The 24,297-nt window shown below is 45.1% G+C and overlaps 1 long non-coding RNA gene across 1 annotated transcript in view; it reads left to right on the top strand.

Annotated features, from left to right (window-relative positions):
- The first annotated feature begins 249 nt into the window (after positions 1-249).
- LOC143839082 (uncharacterized) overlaps positions 250-24,297 on the top strand; it is a 35,864-nt gene continuing 11,816 nt past the window's right edge. The window contains exons 1-2 of the long non-coding RNA XR_013231593.1: positions 250-285; positions 18,974-19,041. This is a non-coding gene — a long non-coding RNA (uncharacterized LOC143839082). The remainder of the gene's footprint in view (positions 286-18,973; positions 19,042-24,297) is intronic.

A 24,297-nucleotide genomic window follows, 5' to 3' on the forward strand; every position in this document is an offset into this window, starting at 1 on the left:
TGTCCTTCATCTTTAAATAGGACTGGGTCCTATTAAATAAAAGAGTAAGGCCACCTGGGGAGGAGTTAGGGCGGGCCCTGTCCAGGATAAAAACTCAGAGGGCCCAATCAGGAGCCGCGAAGCAGCTCCTGATTGGGCCCTCCGAGTGTCCATCCAGGGCCAAGCAGCTAATGGGGAGGCGCGCAAAGCGCCTTCCTATTGGCCCCTCACCAGGACAGACCAAAATTCCATTCACCCAGCCCAGTCTGGCTGCCAGTCTGCTCCTGAGCACCAGAGGGAAAGGAGGTCAGTAGGGCTGCCAAGGGGGATGAGAACAGAGGCTGCACCAGCCCTTTTCGCCCCAAGGGTGTCCTAACTGTCATGTCCAACTGTAAATTGCCTCAGAACCCTGACAGAGCTGGCAGGAGGCTGCAGAGTGCTCCCCCTCCCCCCTTCAGGCCTGCTGCAAAGGAGCCTCTGACAGGCCCTGACTGAGGGGAGGGTGGTGTTTCCAAGAGCAAATAAGGGGAGCCTCAGGGCCTTCCTTTTGAGGGGGGGACTTTCCCCTTAAGCCAAATAGTTGCCTGACAGGGAGGCCACAGAAAAGCCCCTTCTCACTTAAAATACTGCTCTGGCCGGGGGTTAGACACAGCCAAGCCATGTGTCTTTCTTCTTTGCAACTCTCTGCAGATTTGAGGCCACTGCACAGTGTTATTCTGCAGAGGAAGCTGGCTCTTTTGTCTCCTGTTTCATCTGCACAAACAACCCTGTGCAGTAGGCCTCAAGTATTTCAATTCAACAACAACCTATGTGGGAGGCCTTAAATGTTTCTTCTCTACCACAACCCTGTCCAAAGTAGCTCTTTCTGCCTGGGGAGCTGATCTTTATACTCTGCAGATGAGCTGTAATTCCAGGAGCTCTCCAGGCCACGCCTGTAGGTTGGCTACCCCTGGGTTGGAAATATTCCTGGAGGTTTGGAGGTGGGACTTCAAAATCGTACAATGCCTCAGAGTCCAGCCTTCAAAGGAGCCATTTTTGCCTGCAGTTGGTAGGGAGTGGTGCAGGAGTGTCCCTCCTGGCCTATGGGTTATGGCCAGCCCTTATCAGCAACTGTTTGTATTCTGGGGCGCAGACAGGCAGACCAGCATCAGTCCTGTGAGTCTGGAAAGTGCAGGAAGATCTAAATAAATATTTACAGCCTGAAACTAAATAGAGAACAAGTAAATATCTGGAGACACATCGTAACTGAAATAGTAACTGGCAAATAACCTTGGCCTGGCAAATAAAAAAAACAGTATTAAAAACCTTACTAAGGTCAAGACTGCTGTGTACAGACAGTCTTCCTCTTAGGGTTGCCAGCTTCCCTGTGAGGCTCGCTACCCCACCTCCCTCATGGGGAGTCTGCTATGGGGAGAGAAGGGAAAGACGATTGGAAAATGCTTTGAGACACCTGAGGCCTGTTGGGTCACTGCGGCCCATTCCCAGTTCTCTCAGATCTCTCACAACCCTACATACCTCACAGGTTGACTATTGTGGAGAGACAAATGGAAAAGGTGTTTGTAAACCGCTTTGAGACTCCTTTGGGTAGTAAGCAATAGGGTACAAAAATCCATTCTTCTAAGGAGCAACCATGAAAGAAGCATATGGGCACATAACATTTTACCAACAGTGAAAACATGGGAGACAGAAGGAACTGGGTGGACACCTGTGTACTGTGACTACCCTATGTGTATTAGGGCAGAGGGGCATTTCGGTGAATGTGGCCTAATTCACACAAGAAGGGAAATGACGCAGAACTGGGGGGAATTGGTTGCCATGTAATCTTCCCCTAAGAAGAGTCTCCAGTCTGATTTTCCCTTCACATATCTGAGGACATGGCTCTGGAAAGCTCATCTGTAACCACTGTGCCACAATTCCCAAAGGTCAGACCTCTCCCACAATCAATGAACATTCCACACCACAGGATCTTGACACCCATATCTCCACACCCATGGCCTCATTTGCCACCATGCCACCACAACCTCCCACACAACACACATGACAACCCCATGCCCTTACAGACTGGACAACTCCTCCCCTTCCTCTTCCCACTGCCAAGCTCTAGCGCCTGTTGTATTCTTGGCTTTGCCCCTAGTTGAAAAATGTTACAGAACACAAAAGTTACAGTGAATATGGAATTGATTTAGAATAATGGTCTCTGGGCACAGACAGATTGTTCTGGGACTTGAATGAAAGTGCCTAAAGTGGAATTATGGTCACTCCAGTCCCAGAAGAAGTAGTGCTGTTTTTTGTACTCCACCTTTGACTACCTGAAGGAGTGTCAAAGCAGGTTTATATTACCTGTCCTTCCTCTCCCCACAACAGACACCCTGTAAGGTAGTTGATTGAGAGAGTTCTGAGAGAACTGTGATTGGCCCAAGGTTATCCAGCTGGCTTTATGTGAATGAGTGGGGAATCAAACCCAGTTGTCCAGATTACAGGCTGCTGGTCTTAATCACTAGCCCAGGGGTTGTCAAACTGTGGCCCTCCAGATGTCCATGGACTACAATTCCCATGAGCCCCTGCCACCGAACGCTGGCAGGGGTCCATGGGAACTGTAGTTCATGGACATTTGAAGGGCTGCAGTTTGACTACCCCTGCACTAGACTATGCTGGCTAGCCCACTACACCAAACTGGCTCAATAGAACAAAACTTCTCCATTGTTGGTGCCATCGCCCCTACAACAAAACCATTGACCTGTTTGGGGTTTCCACTTGTGAGAAATTGCTGGGGCCCTTGCTAACACTATTAGCTTTCCTGTCACTGTGAAGCAGAGCACTGTTCCTTTAAAGGGGAGTGTATCATGGATAAGGTCCCATGATTGCTGAGGATATTGACATGGTTGAAGCCTTTGCAGCCCCATGATTCAGTCTTTTTCTTTCCTCCTGGAAAATTTCTTTAGGGTGAAAATTAGCAGCATCATGCTTATGTCAGTGCCTGGCCACTTGGTATAGGCAGTCCTCAGAAGCAAGGGAAAAGCAGGATTTTTTTAGTCCAGTGTTTCTTGATGGCCCTAGAAGGGTTTCCCAAATGGGTAGGAGTTAATTATTTTTAATATATTTTTTAAAATTTGTTAAAACATTTATCAGGTTATATTACCACCCTTCCCTTGCAAAATGGCCAAAGATGGGCCTGGAGGGGGTACACAGCTATGCCTCCCAAACATATTCTGCACAATCCCACCATTTCTCAAAGCCTGACAAACACTGCAGGAGTTAATGGTACAAAAGTTGACAAAGCCTGTTCTAATCGGCAGCATGACAAATTCAATATTATTCCTAGTATTGTTAAAAGTGCTCTTAAAAAGACGACTAGAAGTTTGAAACTTTACAGCTCAGGGAAACTTTCTTCCTTTCACTGTCAAGAGGCTCGAATTGTTCCTACAGATAACTGTCCAACTATGTGGGAAACATAGAAACACTTCCCACTTAATAAAATCTCCACTCTTTGCCACATATAGAATCTGAGTAGGGATTTGGGTGCTTTCTAAAGTAATACCCCAAGTTCAGAAATTCAATCACTGTATTTTTTATTTTTTTCATTTTTACAAAACATGTTATGTATTATAGGTACCAAAAGCACTTTACAGAATTCTTTACTAATTGAAACAATATGCAATGCGCCAAGAAATGCCACAGTGCATCTCTACAGATTGTGCCTGCAATCCAAAGCTGACAGAACTGAACTCATTAACAGTTTATCACTGGAAGCTAAGGCTGAACATTTGATTTGGCTAATAACCTTTTTTTCAGTCTTCATCATAAAACTAGGCAAGCTAGCTATTCAGCCCCCCCCCCATTTGCACAGGATAATTTATTTGTTATTTCGATTCTTGTTTCTTTTTTTAAAAAAACATAAGAGGCCATCAGTAACTCATAGGAAATGTGGCATGTTTTTTGCATTAGCAAAACAAAATGACTTGAACACTCAGTTTAGAATTCAGAAATAAAAGCAGCTAACATAGAATGCATCGTTCTTCAAACAGAACACTTTTAAGAAGGATAAAAATGGTGACTGATTCTACAAAAGGAATCTGCCCCTGGACAGACTCAGGTTGCTGGTAGGTTTTAGAGCTTCCTCAACATGATATTGTCTGCATCCCAAGAATGTTCAGGTTTTGGCCAGATTTGCCTCATGATCACCTGTTATGCACGGAGGCAGCTATGCCAGGCTGCTGCCATTCCATTGCAGTGAGGCAAAAAGCCCCGCCATTTCCCAGGTATGCATAGGGAGGGGCTCCCCCAGCACACAGTAGTTGCCCCGATGCAAAGAGCCCGTGCAGACAACATGTGGCCGGAAACACCAGGAGTGCTCCACAGCTGTGGTGGGGGGGATTGGGGGCATGAGGCCCCCACTGCACCATGGTGGGGGTGGGGGACACCCCTGACAGCTCTGTGGAGCTGCAGAGCTGGCAGGGATGAGAGATATTCCTGCAGGGATGCCGTAGTTCGGGGGATTATTATGCAGAGGGCTAGCCCTACCTAGCCCTCACTTGCACTTGTGGCAGATCCTGGCCCGCGGAAGAATCTGCATTTTCTTAATGCGGGTCTTCTGAGGGCCTGGGTCGAGCCAGGGCTCAGATGGCAGCACTGTCATGCATAATTGGGGATTTCCCCCGAAGCCCTGTCCCCCACCATTTCAACCCATGCATAATCAGTCAATAATGGAAATCACCAAAATTGGATTTGCCACTTGTTATCTTGTTTCACATCAGGGAACAACCAGGGGGCAGGCCTGTGTGGAGGGAGAAATGCATGACAGTCCCTGCAGTGTTTTTCTCACCCTCACAACTACCCTCCCTTCTATTTCCTTCTCTGAGAATTCTTTTTTTAAATGGCACAGTCTGTGTTGCCATGGGACTGCGAAACTACTTTGCATAAGCTAAAATAAAATTTTCCCTAAAGTGTCTGCAGTCTTTTTAGGATCAGGCAGGCAAAACACAGTCCCATTTTTGTTTTCTGGTAGAGGTCAGTGAACAGGAAAAGGGGTGTGTGCGTAATGAAGCAGCCATCTCCTGATTAGCTAGGTGCCTGTGTTCTTTGTTTTTAAGCCTACCATTTAAACACAACCACTTGTATTTGTTACTATGTTACTATGTCCAGTTACTATGTCCAGCCTCTCACAATTCTACCCAAACATATAGTCTGAAACACCATGAAAGTGACTACCTTGCTGGATCAGGAGAATGCCGTGGACATAGTTTATCTGGATTTCAGTAAAGCTTTTGATTAGGTTCCACATTATATTCTTGTTCACAAGTTGGTAAAATGCGGTATGGATCCTAATTCTGTCAGGTGGATCAATAAGTCGTTGACAAATCGTACCCAGAGGGTACTTGTTAATAGTTCAGCATCTTCTTGGAAAATAGTGACAAGTGGAGTACCCCAAGGATCTGTCCTGGGGCCTGTGTTGTTCAACATATTTATAAATGATTTGGATGAGGGATTAGAGGGGATACTTATTAAATTTACAGATGATACTAAACTGGGATGGGTAGCAAACACAACTGAAAACAGCAACAGGATGATCTTGATAGGCTCGAGAAGTGGGCTAAACTGAATAAAATGAAGTTCAATAGGGACAAATGTTAAGTTCTGCATTTAGGTAGGAAAAACCAAATACACCAATACAGGATGGGGGAGACTTGTCTTGGCAGTAGCATGTGCGAAAAGGATCTAGGAATCTTAGTAGATCATACATTGAACATGAGTCTGCAGTGTGACTCAGTGGCTAAAAAGGCAAATGAGATTTTGACCAGAATGAATGGGATGAAATTAATTCAAAAGAAATTCCATTTAAACATCTGGAAGAAGTTCCTGACAGTTAGAGCGGTTTCTCAGTGGAACAGGCTTCCTCGGCAGGTGGTGGGTTCTCCATCTTTGGAAATTTTAAAATAGAGGCTAGATAGCCATCTGACAGAGAGGCTGATTCTGTGAAGGCAAAGGGGTGACAGGTTACAGTAGATGAGTGATAGGGATGTGAGTGTTCTGCATAGTGCAGGGGGTTGGACGAGATGACCCATGAAGTCCCTTCCAACTCTATTATTCTATGATTCTATGAATTCCAAAAAGGGGGAGGGAATGCTTTATCATAGTGGTGTTTCTCCACAACAACACAGAAGTACACTTTTTTAAAAAAGTAATTTTGGAGCTCGGTGGGGACAGAAGTTTGAGTCCTGGAGATAACTGCTGTGCTTTGATTGGTGGCTTGTTGTGATTGACAACCTGAGGAGTGAGGGGAGAAGCTCGACTTGTTTTCCCTTTCTGCCTTATCAGGAGGCAAAAAGGCAACAATGAGGCAGAGGGGAAAGGCAGGAGGGGTATCCCTTGAGAAACCTGCAACCACACGTTTTACAAGAAGGAGGCAGTGCGAGTTTTGTGACTTCATGCGGAATGAGTTGGTGTATATGCGGAGTTACTCCAGCTTAAACCCATGGAAAATGATTCACTTATATGGGAGTAACTTTTCATAGGATTGCACTGTTAATCTTGTGTAAAATAGTAGGTGACAAAGATGAGAATTGTCACAAATAGAGACACGTTTCTTATTGTGCTTGACAATAAGCTGGCTCATGAAAATGCTATGATCTACTTTTATTTATTTGAGCCTCTTGTGGCGCAGAGTGGTAAGGCAGCCATCTGACAGCTTTGCCCATAAGGCTGGGAGTTCAATCCCAGCAGCCGGCTCAAGGTTGACTCAGCCTTCCATCCTTCCGAGGTCGGTAAAATGAGTACCCAGCTTGCTGGGGGGTAAACGGTCATGACTAGGGAAGGCACTGGCAAACCACCCCGTATTGAGTCTGCCAAGAAAACGCTAGAGGGCGTCACCCCAAGGGTCAGACATGACTCGGTGCTTGCACAGGGGATACCTTTACCTTTACCTTTTACTTTTATTTCTGTTGATTTCAGAGAAAACCCAGGGGAGTCTCTTCATAAACTCTAGAGGTTTTAGCAGCTCAGTGTGTTGAAGGGGAAAAAAATATGTGCACAGCTATGGATTCTTTTTCTCCTAGGGATTTTGGAGTGTCATTGGCACATCTGGGGTCCTTTGTGTTGCTTCCGGGCATCTCTCAACTGGGTCATCTAAATTTCTTGGCATATTTCTAATCGGCAAAATCTAGTTTTTAGTTTCTTCATATTTATGGCAGTCTGAGATTTTGCAAACTGTTATGGACATTTTCAATATAATATTGGGGGCCTGTTTCATTTTCCTACATCCCAGAACAGTTTCTTAAAAGAAAATGGTTTTAACTGTATAACAAAGTCAAAGACCTTCAAAGGAGATTCTGGTTTTTTACCTTCTCCAGTTTAATACCAACATAGTGTGTGTGTCTGTGTGTGTGTCTAAAGTGCCATCAAGTCACAGCTGACTTATGGTGACCCAGTAGGGTTTTCACAGTAAGACTTACAGTAGTGCCTTCCTCTGCATAGCAACCATAGAATTCTTTGGTGGTCCCCCATCTAAGTACTTACCAGGGGAAACCCTGCTTAGCGTCTGAGATCAAATGAATTCAGGCTAGCCTTGGCCATCCTTGGACAAGTTGCTCAGCTTTTTCTGACACACATGAGATTATACTCTGAGTACAGAACTTAATGATAGCGAAGAGTGTTGACTTTAGGGACATAACATAGGAATTGGTCTCCAAAAAGGATAAAATTTACACATTACAGATCCCACTCAACCATTCAGCTATACATTATAGAGAGTTCTATAGAGGTATATTTCTATATAGAGTGTATTATCATAATTTTGACCACTGAGGAAGACCCGGAAGGGTCGAAACTTGTTTGGTCCTTGGTTCTACGTGCTGTTAGTTCAGTATAGTTTTTAAGAAGATTTTATTCTGTTTTTAATTGTGCACTATAATAAATAATTAACAAGTTTTACATTATTTTTATTGTTCAGCTCAACTTTTGAGTTCCTACCTGTTAAGGTTGGGTTTTGTTCCTTTTTTGGTTTAGCGGAGCAGGGAATTAAACCTGGCTCTCTAGATTAGAAGCTGCCATCCTGAACCACTACACTACAAAATGTCCCAGTCATAAAATGAAAGGAACAGGAAATGACTGGGAAGGTGAGGAAGTTAAATCTTATTCCATCATACAATTTCCTGTTCCTTTCATAATTATCACCAACCTGATTTCCTTTACTGGAGACTGGCAGAGACAATATGCTTCAGAAAAGTACTGTGAGGTAAAGTGCCGGGAAACAGGGATTAGTTTCCATCTCCCATCTAGAATCATAGAGTTGGAAGGTACCTCTTGGGTCATCTAGTCCAACCCCCTGCACTATGCAGGACACTCACATCCCTATCGCTCATACGCCGTAACCTGCCACCCCCTTAAGCTTTCACAGAATCACCATCTTAGTCAGATGGGTATCCAGCCTCTGTTTAAAGATTTCCAAAGATGGAGAACCCACCACCTCCCGAGGAAGACTGTTCCACTGAGAAACCGTTTTAATTGTCAGAAACTTCTTTTGAATTAATTTCATCCCATTGGTTCTGGTCAGTCCCTCTGGGGCAAGAGAGAACAACTCTGCTCCATCCTCTATATGGCAGCCTTTTAAATACTTGATGGTTATCAAATCCCCTCTCAGTCATCTCCTCTCCAAGCTAAACAGATCAAGATCCCCCAACCTTTCTTCATGGTCTCCAAACCCTTCACCCTCTTTGTTGCCCTCCTCTGGACATGCTGCAGGTTGTCTACATCCCTTTTCAAATGGGGTGCCCAAAACTGAACACAGTTTTGTTTAGGGTGCTTCTGGTTTGTTTAGGGATATACATTTTTGTTTGTTGTGTTTATCTTCATTTGTTGTCTTTGAATTTTCCCTGCTGATGGTTCCCAAATTAACTACTTCTTTAAAGTCAGTTTTATTCTATTTTCCCCATTGATATGCAATTAATGATTGCATTATGCATTTAATGGGGCAAATCTGGCATCAAGATAGAGAAGCTGACAAAAGTTTACAGGTCTGAGTCTCATAATGGAAAACCAAGTTCAAAGCAAGGATTTCATAATCAACATGCAGAGAAAAGAGTCTAGTAGCACCTGAAAAACTAACAAGCTACAAACTGAAGCTACATAATTTTGTGGCCTCTCCATGTCATTTTTGTTTAAAAAAACAACAGGTTTACATGTGACTTGGAGACCTCATGATACTGTGTCTCTTAAGGCTATTGGATGTTTATATTGTATTTATCCAACAGATTTCTGATAGTGTTCTTTCTCAGAGAGATTATTGAATCCTTTATAGAAACTGACCTCATTCACCTCTCCTAAGTGTGTATGCATGAGTTTTCATGCTTTGCTTTCACTGAGAAGAGAAGGGTTCAGTCTCTGTTTCTTATCTGCATAGTAAGTGGAGCTACTTATTGCCAGAGGAAAGGGAGAAGCCTGTACCATTTTCACACATTCCTAGTCTCTGCAGTCTGGCCAACTTGCATTTAAAGCTTTGCTTGTGTTGATTTTGTTAGGATATTGTAAGCTACAGTACGCTTAGCATAAAAATTTAATGATATCCTAGCAATGTAATAAGAGCCTCTTGTGGCGCAGAGTGGTAAGGCAGCAGAAATGTTGTCTGAATGCTCTGCCCATGAGGCTGGGAGTTCAATCCCAGCAGCCTTCCATCCTTCCGAGGTCGGTAAAATGCAAACGGTAATGACTGGGGAAGGCACTGGCAAACCACCCCATATTGAGTCTGCCATGAAAACGCTAGAGGGCATCATCCCAGGGGTCAGACAGGACCCGGTGCTTGCACAGGGGATACATTTACCTTTTAAAGCAATGTAATAAAACTTTTTAAAACTTTGGAACACAACAGATTTTTTAAAAACAAGAATCAATGATATCTTATTATTTTAATGTTTCAAAGTGAACCCCCCCTCCCCAGTTTTTTTCATCAAGAAAATATCTGACTTGCGGATTGGAGGTGAAAAGTTTATTCTCTGGCTATCCCCCTAATATGCCATTCATTAGGTATACTATCAGATGTATTCTACTTTAGAGAAGTTAAATCTAGATTCTATATTACAAAAGCCCTATTCTAGTTTTTTAATCATTACCCCAGAAATTATATACTGCTACTGCTTCATAATTTGTACAAACCTTCTCATGGAAATATGTCAAAAAACTGTCAAAATAAATAGTGTAGAAACGTTTCATCATTATATTTAGAAAAATCTGTCTCTTTCCAAAGAATTATGTATATATGTTGTTCAGATTCATTTGTTTCTGAAAGCCTCTCAAGACAAAAACGTTAAAATTAGACTTTAAAGTATAAAGCACAGATTCCAAGAAAAAGAACACTGTATCATATATTCAGATCTTAAGTAAGGCACTATGGGTTTGAAATCAAGTCACACTCAAATCAAACTCATAAGTGATAAATCTGTTACTTTTCTTCAATTTATGTAACTTTAATTAATGTAACTCAAGGTTGAGCAATCAAAACTTGCTCAAGGTCCCCAGCTCCAAAGAGATAAAATTGGCCTCAACTGGTGGAACCCTCTGCCTAGTGAGGTCAGGACCTTCCAGGTTGAGGTCAGGAAACAACATCAACAGATACTGGCCTCCCTGCATGAGAACCTATCTGCCTGGTAAAAAGCCCTCTAAACTCTGACTAACCCCTCAGTAAGGGTTTAAGTTATCAGAGGATGTTGTTTTCAATGTTTTAATAATCAGATGTAGGACTGTTTTAAATTTGTCGTTATCTGTCCAGTCCCTACTGGGAAGGGCTGCATAAAAAGAATAAAGTTATTGTAGTTATTAGGCAGACTTTTACAGGTAAATGTTTGTCATTTAATTGTTCCATTTTTTAATTTTAAAGAAACACCAGACAGTATCTTTCCACTCCATGCACAGAATGCAGTATTTTGCCACATTCCTTCCTGTTCTTATAGCCCCTTTGGACCACTTGAAATATAATTCCCAGGGCCATAGCATTGTGGGTTAGAGGTAATGGAATAGGTTGTTAACTCTAGGTTAGACAGGGAAATTCCTAGAGATATGGAATTGGAGCATTGGAAAGATAGAGTTTGGAGAAGGAAGTGACCTCAGTGGCCTCCAAACCAGCCATTTTTTCTGGGGAGATTGTTCTCTATAGTCTAGAAACAAATTATAGTTCTGGGAGATCTCCAAGTCCTACATGAAGTTTGACAATTCTAGGTTGGCATCAAGAACAACAAATACTGATATTGCTCCTCATTCCTATTCTGGATGTGCACTGCAATGATGAAAGCAGCTGATGTAATCCCCATGTCCTCAGTCCATTCCATTAGCCCAAATGGATGTCTCTCCACATGGTCCTTTAACTGCAGGAATGATCTTTTCAAGGATCAGAAGGACCTGAAGTAATAGAAAGGGTATGGGATAACATCCATGGTCTGATGATTGGAGAATGCCTATAGTTGAGGAGGATTCAGCAAATATTTGATTAACTTGTTACTTATATACACTTTTATTCTAGGAGCTCTGGACTATCAATATGTTTTTAAGATTTTTCTCATCCAGATTTTAGTCTCAGGCCTGTTTAATTTCAGCAATCAACTGCATTACATACCTTCAGATCATGAATGCAGCAATCACATCTGGATCTGAAACATCTTTTGCCCCAGAATTTTGGTTACACTTTGCTCAACGGAACAGAAATTAAACATTTTGGGATGAATTCTGGGTTGGAAATTTAAATGAGAAATAAATGCTATGGGAGATACATGACTACTACACAAAACTACAGTCATTTATCTTCTTCCTAATTATGTTTAGTACAGCCTGATTCAAATGTGACTTTGGTGGGACAGAAAAATTGGTTCTGTAATGTTACACATTATCCATTTTTTTATTTAAATTGGGTCCTCAGTGGCTATGGGTGCAATCGTAACATGCTAGAGAACTGGTCTAGTACTAAGGCCAGGAGATTCCCAGAAGCTAGTATGAAATGGAGGGAAGGGAAAAACAAGTAGCCTCCCTGGTAAAGGTGAGGGATAGCCTTTCAGAGCAGCCATATATTTCCCATCATGTCTGAGCTGGGAAAAGTCCAGTGTGCACCAAGAAAAAATTATTATACTTTCACATCCAGGGTTGAGGGAGGGAATTTTCGCCATAATTGTTTATGTTGATAGAGGATGTTACCAGCTCAGGATTAAAATTTGTGTGGTTTTGGGTTCTGGAGCTTTGGGACTTTCCATTACTTTCAATGGGAAATCTACTATATGATCTGGAGTAGCTTGCAATAAATATAATAATGGCAACAAATCTGCAAAGAACATACTCCTCCCTCAAAGTTAAGCAACCCTCCATATTTCAAGTAAATTGGACTAAGGGTTCAATTTTACAGATCCCAAAATAGATACATGTCACTGCAGGCTTATATGTCAGTGCAAGGAAGGAGATCAGCAGCTTTTCCATTATTCTCTAAGAGGAATTTTTAGGGGGGAGGGGCTGTTTTTGAACCAAATGTTATCAACATTAAAGGGGAACAAGGACTGCATGGTCCCTCAAATCCTTCCAAGAGTTCCAATGCTCCTCCAAACAGGAAAGTTAAGAATTTGGGCCCCACTCTGCCTCAGTACTTTGCGTATCCCCTGGGCCAACCAGTGGGCTTGATTCTGTTCCCTGCCTTTTTTGGAAACCTTTTGGCTGCTTCCATCTTCTAGTGGCCTTCCCTTGGCCTCTCATCCATTGCTTTGGCCCCTTTTGGCTGACTCACTGCCCTCTTTTAACTGTCTGTATGTTAGTGATGGACCCCACTGTTAAGTATGGCAGGACCCTCTGCCTCACAGATGGGCACACTGTCTTCTACAACCAATGGCACCCTCAATAGTCTAGGATTAAGCCAAAGCCATGACACAACTAAAATCTGGCAAGCCAGGCCAGACCCCATTTTAGAAATCTTGCTCTCTGTCTTAGGTACAGCCCCTGCCTGATCCAGGAGCCTACTGGCTCAAACTTTGATCTCCATCTACCCCCCCCCCCCCACTCCATTGTATTGCTGATCGAGTGGACTGGATCCATCCAGTTTGCCCAAGGGCTCCTATGTCTTGCAACATATTTACATTTGGCACTTCTGCAAGGTGAAATCTCTTCCCCAAATCCTAGCTGCTAGACCCATCGAGACATGATGGCTCTCTTCTTTAGACACATTAACACCATTGTTTAAGCCCATCTTCGGCCATCTCCAGACCTGGCGAGGGCATTGTCCAACATCCTATGTGCTCCATCATGTGCTCCCCTGAGTCTAGTCACATAGCCCTCTCCCCCCAAACCCATATAAACTATAGCTTCAGACAGCCACCCTGAGTACTTTCCAACTCGGGACCCATTGGAACCTCCAATGCTGGCTCATGTTGCTTTCCTCTGACTCTCCATTCTTTGGACAGGTAATTATACCAAGCCTTCTCTTTCACCCTTCTTTTTCCTCTCTCTATGACTATTTGTAGGTGTGTTAGCTATTTTTGCGATTTTGTTATTTTCTTTGCAATAAAGGTTATACTTATTATTTTACCATTTACCAACATGTCTGCCTTGAGTTCCTATGGGTATAATTGATGTATACACAGGCAAGGATCCTCTAATGCTAGTTACCCCACCTCTTGCATAATTTGGCTAATTTCCACACAACTCGAAACACGTGATCTAGGACACGTGTAAACACAATTCAGGTAACACCACTCACATGTCAGTGGCATTTCTTTACTTCTGGCCAGGCTGATCAAAATGTGTCATTGCCATCCAAGATCTGCAGGGCCATCTGCCAGCCCTCAAAGCTAAAATCGCCCACAACTGTGCTTCTGCATAAGTATAATGAAGAAACATCAGCAATTTCTGTGATTTTACCCCTCTTTAACCATAGATTTTATGGCAATGGGACTGGGTAACCATAATCCAAGCAGAAACAGAATCCATACTCATTAAATTTAATATATACTTCAATATCCTGCAGACAAGGCAATTAAGATTCTTTATGGGCACAGGATTTGGAGTGATCTACATTGCTTCTAACAATGTGCTGTCTGGCTTGCATTAAAAAAAATCTCATGACAACTTCTTCCTTTAAAAAAGGTGATAGGATTCTGATGGCTCCAAAATGATACCACTTGTTTGAATAGGCCACATTTTAAAAAATCATAGTAGCCACCAGCATATCATTCAAATTGATTTAATTCTAAACTCACAGCTTCCTTATCAGAAATGTCTGAACTTCATGAGAAAAAAAAATATTCCTTGTCTTTGCTTTTCTGTGTGAACTGAAACCTTTTCACAGTGACATACGGCATGGGCCAGATGAATTAAAAAGGATCAACTGGACATTAGGGCACTTTCCAGGTTCCTTGAAAGAAGAAAAAAAGAGTAGAAAAGGTCTGGCTGATTTTTATCCACATGCCTGATGATTGTGGCCCAGTTGTTCTTGTAACTTTTATTTATCTTAGTACATAAATATCAAGCAAGCTTAGAGGGTGTATAAAAAGACCCTTACAACTGAATTACTGGATGTTTTAAAATGCAAACAAACAAAATCTCTTTTCCCAAAGCAATTCTGTCAGATCTTTGGCATGGCTGTAATAAATATCTCTATGTTGGAAGCTTGACTGAATTGTAAATTAGGAGGTTGCTTATTCTTGCCAAATGTGACTGGAAGCTTGCAGCCCACAATTAAAATCTGTTTATTTTTCTTGATGTAAATATAGTCTAAGCCAAAGATTCCTAGCATAATTCAGAGTTCTGGCACCCATTGATAGCTGTCTACAACTTTCTTTTTACAATTACAATCCGATTACCACAATACTAATTTATTTCCCCTTAATGCCTTTGAACTAGAAACTGGTGTTCCTTCATGCAGTGCATTAATTCAAACCAAATTAATTCATAAGTGAGAATTCTTCATTATTATTGGCATCAAATTAACAGTCTGCAACAAAAAACCTACAATGTATGCTTATGTTTGTTTATGATTTCCACATGAGTTATATCCTCTTCAGGACACCAAGCCTGACTCTGCTGAGGAGGGTTTCAGAGGTATGGACAGGGAATTTTCACTTTGTTCCTGGAACAGCAGGGGGCTCATGCCCCATGACATTATGAGCTGCATTCTAATTTGAAACCACATTTACTGTATCCATGATAGGTATTTTAATAATATAAGATCTCAGGCTGATTAGCAATATAGTAAAGGAAATGAGACCACCAGGGTGAGAAACTAATTACTGTCTGAGCAGCAGAGGCTCAAAGAGGTTTGCCAAGATAACCTTCAAGGTCATTAGCTGTTAATAAACAAGTTAAACAAAAGCCCTTGAAATAAGTGGAAACTTAAAAAAAACATGTTCAATATTTGGGAAATAAGCAATGAGGAATATGAATGGTGAGAAAGTGATTTTAGAGCAAATGTCTGTAACTCTGCTTATACTGGATTAAAGAGACACAGAAACCCATAACTAACTGCTTTTGCACTTAGAAATGGAGGAAGGCTTTTGGACTCAGCTCCACTGTGTATACAAGGTCTGTGGAGAAGTTTTGACAAGGCTTGGGCAGGAGATAATCCTGGTGGGATGTGCTCCTGATCTGATACTGTACAGCAGGCAAACATGGCTATGCACCAAACTCTAAGGAGACATTGTGTATTGCAAGTTTTTAATTGTGTCTCATTAATTGACCATAGTCAAACTATCCGCCCTGGCTGCTCAAGTATTAGAGGGTTTGGGGAGTAGACCTGCCTCATTTGCAGTGCTAACATCTGGGGATTGCAGAGTGCTCTTGCTGAAAATTCCACCTATTTGAAGGGAATAAAATGTTCCTGCTTCAGTTGGCTGCTCTTCAGAATATAGAAAAACGTGTTTGCATGTTCCCACACCAAATGGGATACTAGAGTGGGCCCAAATAATACTAGCTTCATCCCATTCTGTAAACAGGAGTGGTCTGCATGGGACAAATGCATGGAGAAAGTGCCTACATCCATACCTTCTTCCCAAGATCAACAATTTCCCGAAAGCAGCATCCCTGATCATGGTCAGGGGCATCCACCCAGACACTTACTATGGACATTCTTCCAGCTCAGATTAGATATGCATATTAAACATCTGTGATATGAATATACAGCTAAAAATACCTTACTGGTATACTCTGGATGCTCTCCTGGATTTTGAATATCAGGAACTGAGTCCTGAAAAATTGCCAAAATATTCAAGAGTAACTGGAAATAGTGGGAGTCAGAGTTTTAAAGCTTCCAGGATTATTTTATTTATTTACTTTTAATTCACAGTGTTTTCTGATGCCTTGGTATTGGCTTGCTATATAGTTTTGGATTTGATTGAAATTGGTCCTGTTGAACTAGCAACATGGCATTCTTTGCTCAAGTTGGGTTACTGCTGGATTCTCTGTTTTGGTGTTGTCTTAAAATTTTCAGGGCCATTCCGCATTCGACCAAAATAGCACAATGGTTACTAATTGAAATCGCTACAGTTTTGCCATTATGCACAACGTCGTTGACAATCTGCAACACTCCTGAAACCGATCCGCAAAAAGCGCTTCATTGTAGCGCTTTCAGGGAAATCCCAAAAAGTGGATTCACCCTCCGGAAAGCGCTACACTCCTGCAACCAATCTGCAACACTAGCGGGAAAGTTCTGTGCGTTACCATTGTTGCGGCTGAAAATCGCGCCCGTGAGGGGGGGGGATTTTTTTTTCACTCGGGGGGAGCGTGGCAATGATGAAACGGCAGCTCAAACACCACCTGCTAGCTGGATGGGTCTCTCCGTTGCAACGAATCAATGCATATTCATTGCAATGGGTGTGTGTGTGTTTTTTAAAAACCTTCCTTAAAGGGAAAGGGGTTGTTTGGGAGCATGATAACGGCCACCCATTGGCTGCTTGACGGCCAGGGGCGGGACACAGCTTAGCAATAGCGCTTCCTGGCTAGCAATTTTTGCAGAGACCAGAACCCTGTGGGAAACGATAGAAACGCAACTGGATTCCACTACAAAGGCAGGTATGCGTTACGCCGAATTCCATTATTTAAAATGGTGATTTTTCGTTCAGCAAACAATTTGCTACATGGATCCCGGTGTGGAATGGCTCTCAGTTAGTCCTTGGCCAGATTCTCTGATTTTACATTTGTTGGGCTTACAACGGAATTCCTATGAGGATTGGCTTGGAGAATTCTCTGGTTTGGAGTCTCTGATTTTACATTTGTTGTGTTAAGCTTGCCTCATTGACCTGTGGTTCTGCTGACACTCCCTGATTTTGCATTGGTTCTTTGCATTGGGAGATTTTTGGCCAGTGGCTGCATTCCTTGCTCTTGAGTGATCAGTTACTGTTTGCCTGGAGAAAGCTTGAGATCCTTCCACCAGGAAAACAACTGAGGCTATCTGGAAGCACCTTGTTCAGGAGCCCATAGAATTAGACCTCTTGGTACAATTCACTTGAAACATGGTGATCATTTAGCTGAGAGGCACCAACAACACCCTGATCATTTGAATGCCATTAGGTTACAAAATGACCTTCCAGCTTCCTCCCCATAATCCCCATAGAGATCAATGACACAAAATAACATTGGACCCCCCTCCAGAAAAACCTCAATCCAAATACCAAACTGTGGAATTTGGAAAACCAATAGTTTTTCATTTCCCTGGATCTGAAGAATACCTTTTCTGGATCTGAAAAATACCTTTCCCCCCCTCAAGGGACACAGTCCTAGTGTGGAGTAGACCCATCATTGATAGTGTGTGTGTGTGCAGGAAGGCCAGCACATTCATGCTTTCTCAGTGAGTGACCATGTGGATGGGTTGTCTGCATAGGGAATAGATGTTTTTGCAGATTAAAATTTGAACACCAGCTCTCAGTGAAATGCCAACCTTTTCAGGATGCAATGCAAATCCCTACCTCTGCTTCAGGCATCCATTTGGGAGGACGCTTCCAGCTCCATATGATGTTAGGAGTTGTATCACAGGAGGGACACACTAAACAGAAAGTAAATGTAATATTGTATTAACAAATAAGCACTAATTTGTTTATTAAATTTATTAAACTATTTATGTTCTACCTTTCTTCTTGGTTCATAATGGTTCACTATGTCACCCAGCTTTCTAGAAGTACAATCCTGTACTAGTAAAATACAGGTGGCACCATTTTAGATTCTTGCCTCAGCCTCAAAAATGGCTAGTCATGGTTCTAAGTGGGTGAACTAATGCTGGCTTGTAACTCTGCAGGGGCTACTCTGCTTGGCATGCTCTGTGGCCAGCTTCATTTCCCAGCCTGCTCCTGGGTTCAGACAATGAGGAACTGACAGAGGATCATTATGCACGGCTGCATAAATGGCGATTTTGGGTCACATGGAAAACGCAGTGGGGGAAGAAGTGAAGCAAACTGCTTATGCACGGGACGGGACAAAACGGCGGCAAAACCCAGAGTAACTGATTATGCACGCGGCGACCCCGGCGCTGCTTCTGGTTGTGCTTTCTTCCGGGTTTCTTCCGGATTTCGCTAACGCGCCTTTTTCAGTGGCATGCACCGAAGCTGCGGCCGGTTGCAGCTAGCACCGTGCATTATCGGTGATTTTAGTCGCCGCCATTCCACCCCGAATGTGCGCTATTCCCCCCGTGCATAATGGGCCATATGGATGCTTGTATTTGAAACCACAGAGACAGCTGATCATCAGTCAATGTTGACCTCCCATGCTATACTCTGCTTCACTTTATCTTTCAACATGCTGTTGATAAGAAGCCTGGTTAAAAATCCACTCCTTCAGTCTCACTTTCTCTAACCATTTTTCCACCACCCTCTTTCCTACCTCTTCCCTCCCCAATGACTTATTTACATGATAAGACAGGATACTTCAGTCATACTCGGAGTTATTAAATAATTCAAAATGGCTAGTCTTTGGGTAACTAGCATTCTCTGGAGGTTGTTTATTCTAGCCTGCACATTAAGGGGTGCTAAGCTTCATCTTTTGAACTCTTCATCTTTAGGCTTTTGAACTCTGGTCCTTGCCTGCAACTGATCAACCTGCACTATCCCTGCCACCCTCCACTATTATGTAAGTGCTAAATAATTAAGCTTATTCAGAGCATCACAGTTTCAAGAGCAGTCAAAAGAAAAAAAAAGAAAATATCTCCTCTTGGCCAGCTCCAGGGAATCCCCCCCCCCAAATCTGCTCAGACTCAAATGGCACCCAAGTACTCACTTGCTCTCCAGTGTTTTTTCCACAACTCATATAAGCCTCTCTCCTTTGGATGAGCACATCTCGGCTTGAGATATGAAGCCCTGTACTTTATTTGAATGGGTCTGGCCTGATACAAGGGCACCCCTGGCTCAATCGCAGCCGTGGATTTCACCAGGTGTCCAAGGACTTGTCACACAACCATAGCTCTTTGGAAATCTGGGAAAGATCTGATTATATGCCTAAATGCAGCAGTTGACCTGAAATGGTTGTGTGCCCTTTAAGTGAGCTTGCAAAATGCAGTCTCATGTGGTAAATGAGTCTTGTGAAAGACTGTACCTCACTTTCCAAAATAATGACAAGATCTGTTACAATGTGTTTTTAAAAGTTTTTGGCTGCATCCCACAAACCTTGTGCATAGTTTAAATTATATTTCATTTGCATTCAAATGATATTCAAAGTATATTGTATTTTAAAACTTTTGCTGTTGTTTTTTAAATCCTGCATTTATAATATTCTGTTTGGCATGAATTAGAAATGATTTTGTGAGACAAATGAATATTCCTCATGGAGGTTTAGGTCTTTTCGAATTAATCACAAGCTTCCCTTTTCCTTCTTGCCTCCCCCCCCCCGCCCACACACACACACACACACACACCCACACACACACACACACACTGCTACTTAATTCAAGTAGAGAAAAACAGCAACTATATGTAGTTTTTTTTTTTTGGTTTTCTATTCCTGTGCTAATATTAGCGTTTACTTTTTGATGTTCTTTCCCCTGTTTGCAAAATTTAGGACACAATATTACACTAAATATGATTTTAAGTTAAACTATTAATCTTGAAATAAGATAAAAGTCACAAGCAGGCCTTCAAGTAGGTCTATAGCAGAAACATTGCACAAATGATATCATGGAGAGATCCATCCATCCTCTAAGGAACTTTCCTCTAATTTATCTGACTTATCAGTTGGAGGAAAAGCTAATTAAGTTGGAGGAAGGGTCCAAACTTTGCTCAGAGTAGTGGGATACACCCCAGAGTAATTTAGAAAAGATTAAAGGCACCAGTGGAGACATGAGGGTATTTCTCTTCTTTTGTTTCAGTTTGTTTGCATTTCTTTTCATTATGGTGCTATTGTGCATTTAGCATCAAAGAGAAACACCTTTCCAGTTGTAACATCTTCATTTATCATCCAGTTTGGATGAAATTTTCAGACACTTGTTGCTGTTGTTGTTGTTAGGTGTGAAGCCGTGTCCAACCCATTGCAACCCCATGGACAATGATCCTCCAGGCCTTCCTGTCCTCTACCATTCCCCGGAGTCCATTTAAGTTTGCACCTACTGCTTCAGTGACTCCATCCAGCCACCTCATTCTCTGTCGTCCCCTTCTTCTTTTGCCCTCAATCGCTCCCAGCATTAGGCTCTTCTCCAGGGAGTCCTTCCTTCTTATGAGGTGGTGTCGGGGACCCGCTTGCTAACTGAAAAACCAGGGTGCCCCTTTGAAGAAAACGTCACGCCAGGCCTGGTGAACGATACAACAGGAACAAGCTTTATTTCAGCAACGTGGAGTCCGCTGGTATGGAGTAAGAGCTTCCACCGAACTCCAGGTGGAAGCTCCCTTTTATACAAAACCCACCTCCTTAGGCTGTATTGCCCCACCCAGTACTTGCGGAGGGAACATGCTGATACAATCATGACTCATGCACATATGCGAGGTTTTCCGGGGTTCCTGATGGCCCATTTTCCTGGAACAAAGGGCCATCTCCGGGCCCTTGTCAAAAGGTGGAGGGGGACATTGAGGTTCTTTAGCGGCCATTGCCACCTCAACGATCGGGTGGGGCGCCCAGCTGCCGGCTTGCCTATGATCACCATGCCCTACCTCCGTGATCGCGGGCGCCTCTGATGGCGGGGTTCGGTCCGGTTCCCCAGCCACCAAGGACCGAACCACGACATTCTGCCCCCCCAAAGGTCCATTCTCCAACCCCCCGGGACGGCCAGGATACCGCTTGTGGAAACGTTCAGTGAGTCGGGGCGCAAGGACGTCCGCTGCCCAGACCCATTCCCGGTCCCCCAAAGCGAAGTCCTTCCATTCCACGAGGTACTGCAACTTCCCCCTGTGGAGTCTAGAGTCCAGGATATCCGCCACCTCGTGGTGCTCCCCCCCCGGCAGGACCTCGGGCGCTGGCGGGGAAAACACGGGGTGCCAAACGTCACCGTCCGGAGTTTTTTTTTAGAAGGCTCACGTGAAAGACGGGATGGATGTGCCGGAGGTTCTTGGGGAGCTTGAGCTTGACCGAAACTTCGTTGATCGGGGCCAAGACCTCGAAAGGCCCCAAAAACCGAGGGCCTAGCTTCTTGCTGGGCAAATTCAACCGTAGGTTCCGGGTGGAAAGGTAAACTCGATCCCCCGGTCGGATCTCTTCAGCTGGTCGTCTCTTCCGGTCGGCGTCCTCTTTCTGCGCTGCCTTGACTTTGTGGAGCTGCTCCTGCAGCGACTTCCAGCAGCTCCCGGCACGCTTCCCCCACTCGCGAAGGTCGGCCGATTCCCGGGCGGGGACCTCTCCAAGCTCCGGGAAGTGTCTCAGGTCTGTCCCGTAGACGACGGCAAAAGGCGACATCTCCGTGCTGCTGTGGTCTGCGTTGTTGTACGCGAACTCGGCCAGGGGGAGCAGGGGCACCCAGGTGTCTTGATGATAGGAACCGAAACACCGCAAGTACTGCTCCAGTACTTGATTAACCCGCTCGGTCTGCCCGTCCGTCTGGGGGTGGTAAGCGGAGCTCAGCCCTTGCTCGATGTCTAACAGGCGCAGGAAAGCTTGCCAAAACCGGGACACGAATTGTGAGCCCCGATCGGAAATCACCTTGTCCGGCAGCCCGTGCAGTCGGAACACGTGATCCAGGAACATCCGAGCCAACTGTGAGGCACTGGGGACACTGGCGCAAGGAATGAAATGGGCCTGTTTGGAAAATAGATCTACCACCACCCAGATCACCGTTTTCCCCTTGCTGGGAGGCAAGTCTGTTATAAAGTCCATGGAGATCACTGACCACGGCCGGGTCGGGACCTCGAGCGGGTGCAGCAGACCTTTCGGCTTGCCAACCCCCGGCTTGCAGGTCAGGCAGACAGGACAACCACTGACGTAAGCTTTTGTGTCCCGCCGCAGACTGGGCCACCAAAACCGCCGCCGGGCCAACTTCCAGGATTTTACGAAACCGAAGTGCCCGGCGGTCTTAGCATCGTGGCAGAGGCTGAGGGCTTCCCGTCGTAGCCCTTCCGGGACGTAGACAGCCTCCCCCCTCCGCCAGAGACCGGAGTCCAAAATCAAAGAGTCCCGGAGCTCAGCCAGCTCCTCGTCTGTCCCGTAGGCTGCCACTAGGCGGTCTCGGAGCGGGGCGGTCGCCGGGTCGGGCTCCCATTCCTCCCTGGCCCGACGCCTAGTGACGACCCCCCGTCCCAGCTGCTCCTCACCAAACACGGACCTGGTGCAGGGAGCGTACCCCTCCCCATAATGCGGCAGACGGGAGAGGGCGTCCGCGAGGAAATTCTCTTTGCCGGGGATGTGACCAAGCTTGAAATTGTACCGCGAAAAGAACTCCGCCCACCTCATCTGTTTGGCGTTCAGGGATCGCGGTTGCCGGAGCGCCTCCAGATTCTTGTGATCTGTCCAGACCTCGAACGGCTCCTCTGTTTCCTCCAGCCAATGCCGCCATTCGGTGAGGGCGAACTTAATCGCAAACGCCTCCTTCTCCCAGGTAGACCAGTTCCGCTCCGTTTCGGCGAATTTTCGTGAGAGGTAGGCCGCCGGCCTCAGCTGTCCCGCCTTGTCTCGCTGCAGGAGAACCGCCCCGGCTGCTGCGTCGCTGGCGTCGACTTGTACCACCATCGGCTGGGTTGGGTCGACGTGCAGTAGCGTGGGCTCAGACGCGAAAGCTTGCTTGAGGGCCAGGAACGCTGCCTCCGATTTCTCATTCCAGCCGAGCGCTGCGCTGGGCCGCGTGGCGCGAGGACCTCTCCCCTTGGTACCTAGCAAGTCCGTGAGGGGAGCCACTACGGAGGAGTATCTGGGGATGAAGCCTCTAAAAAAGTTAGCAAACCCCAGGAAGCTTTGTAGCTGTTTCCGGGTGCGGGGCCTTTCCCAGGCCAGCACCGCCTGCACCTTCTCGGGGTCCATAGCTATGCCCTGGGCTGAGATGCGGTAGCCCAAATAGTCCAGGGAGGGACGGTGGAATTCGCACTTAGCCAGCTTCACGTATAGGTGGTTTGCCAGCAGGCGCTTTAACACCTCCCTCACCAGGGTCACGTGCTCTTGGGGATCTTGGCTGTAGATCAGGACGTCATCCAAATAAACAACCACCCCCTGAAACAGAAGGTCCTGCAACACCTCATTAATTAGACTCATGAAAACCCCAGGTGCCCCGCTTAAACCGAACGGCATCACTTTAAATTCGAATTGTCCCAATTGACAGTTAAACGCTGTTTTCCACTCATCCCCCTCCCGGATGCGTACCCGGTAGTACGCCTCCCTTAGGTCCAGCTTAGTGAACAGAGTCCGGGATCAGCGGGAGGGGGTAAGCGTTCCCCGCTGCGATGGCGTTGAGGCCCCGGTAGTCCTGGCACAGCCGTCGGGACCCATCCTTTTTCCGGACGAACAAGACTGGAGCTCCCATGGGACTGGAAGCGGGCCGGATGAAACCTCGGGCCAGATTTTTACCCAAAAACTCCCGGAGGTCCTTGAGCTCACCCTCACTCATCTTGTAGATGCGCCCTTTGGGTAGTACCGCCCCCTCTGGGATGTTGATAGCGCAGTCCGTGCGGCGGTGTGGGGGTAGCTCGTCCGCTTCCCGCTCGCTGAAAACGGCTGCGAGGTCTCGGTACTCTGGCGGGACCTCGGGCTCTGGTATCTCCTGCTGCGCCGCCGCCGCTCCCCTGGGACGCGCCGCCGTCCTCTTGTGGCTGGAATTCTCGTGGGGGACCCGATGCCGTGCACCCACCGTCAAGTCGAACTTCAGGGTCCCCGCCCGCCAGTCCACCACGGGGTTGTGTTCCTTCAGCCAATCCAGGCCCAACACCGCCCGATATCCCGCTACGGGGACCTGGATCAGCCACCGCAGCTCTTGGTGGTCCCCTA

This window comes from Paroedura picta, chromosome 5, assembly GCF_049243985.1.
Source record: "Paroedura picta isolate Pp20150507F chromosome 5, Ppicta_v3.0, whole genome shotgun sequence".
In the NCBI taxonomy this organism is placed as follows: domain Eukaryota; kingdom Metazoa; phylum Chordata; class Lepidosauria; order Squamata; family Gekkonidae; genus Paroedura; species Paroedura picta.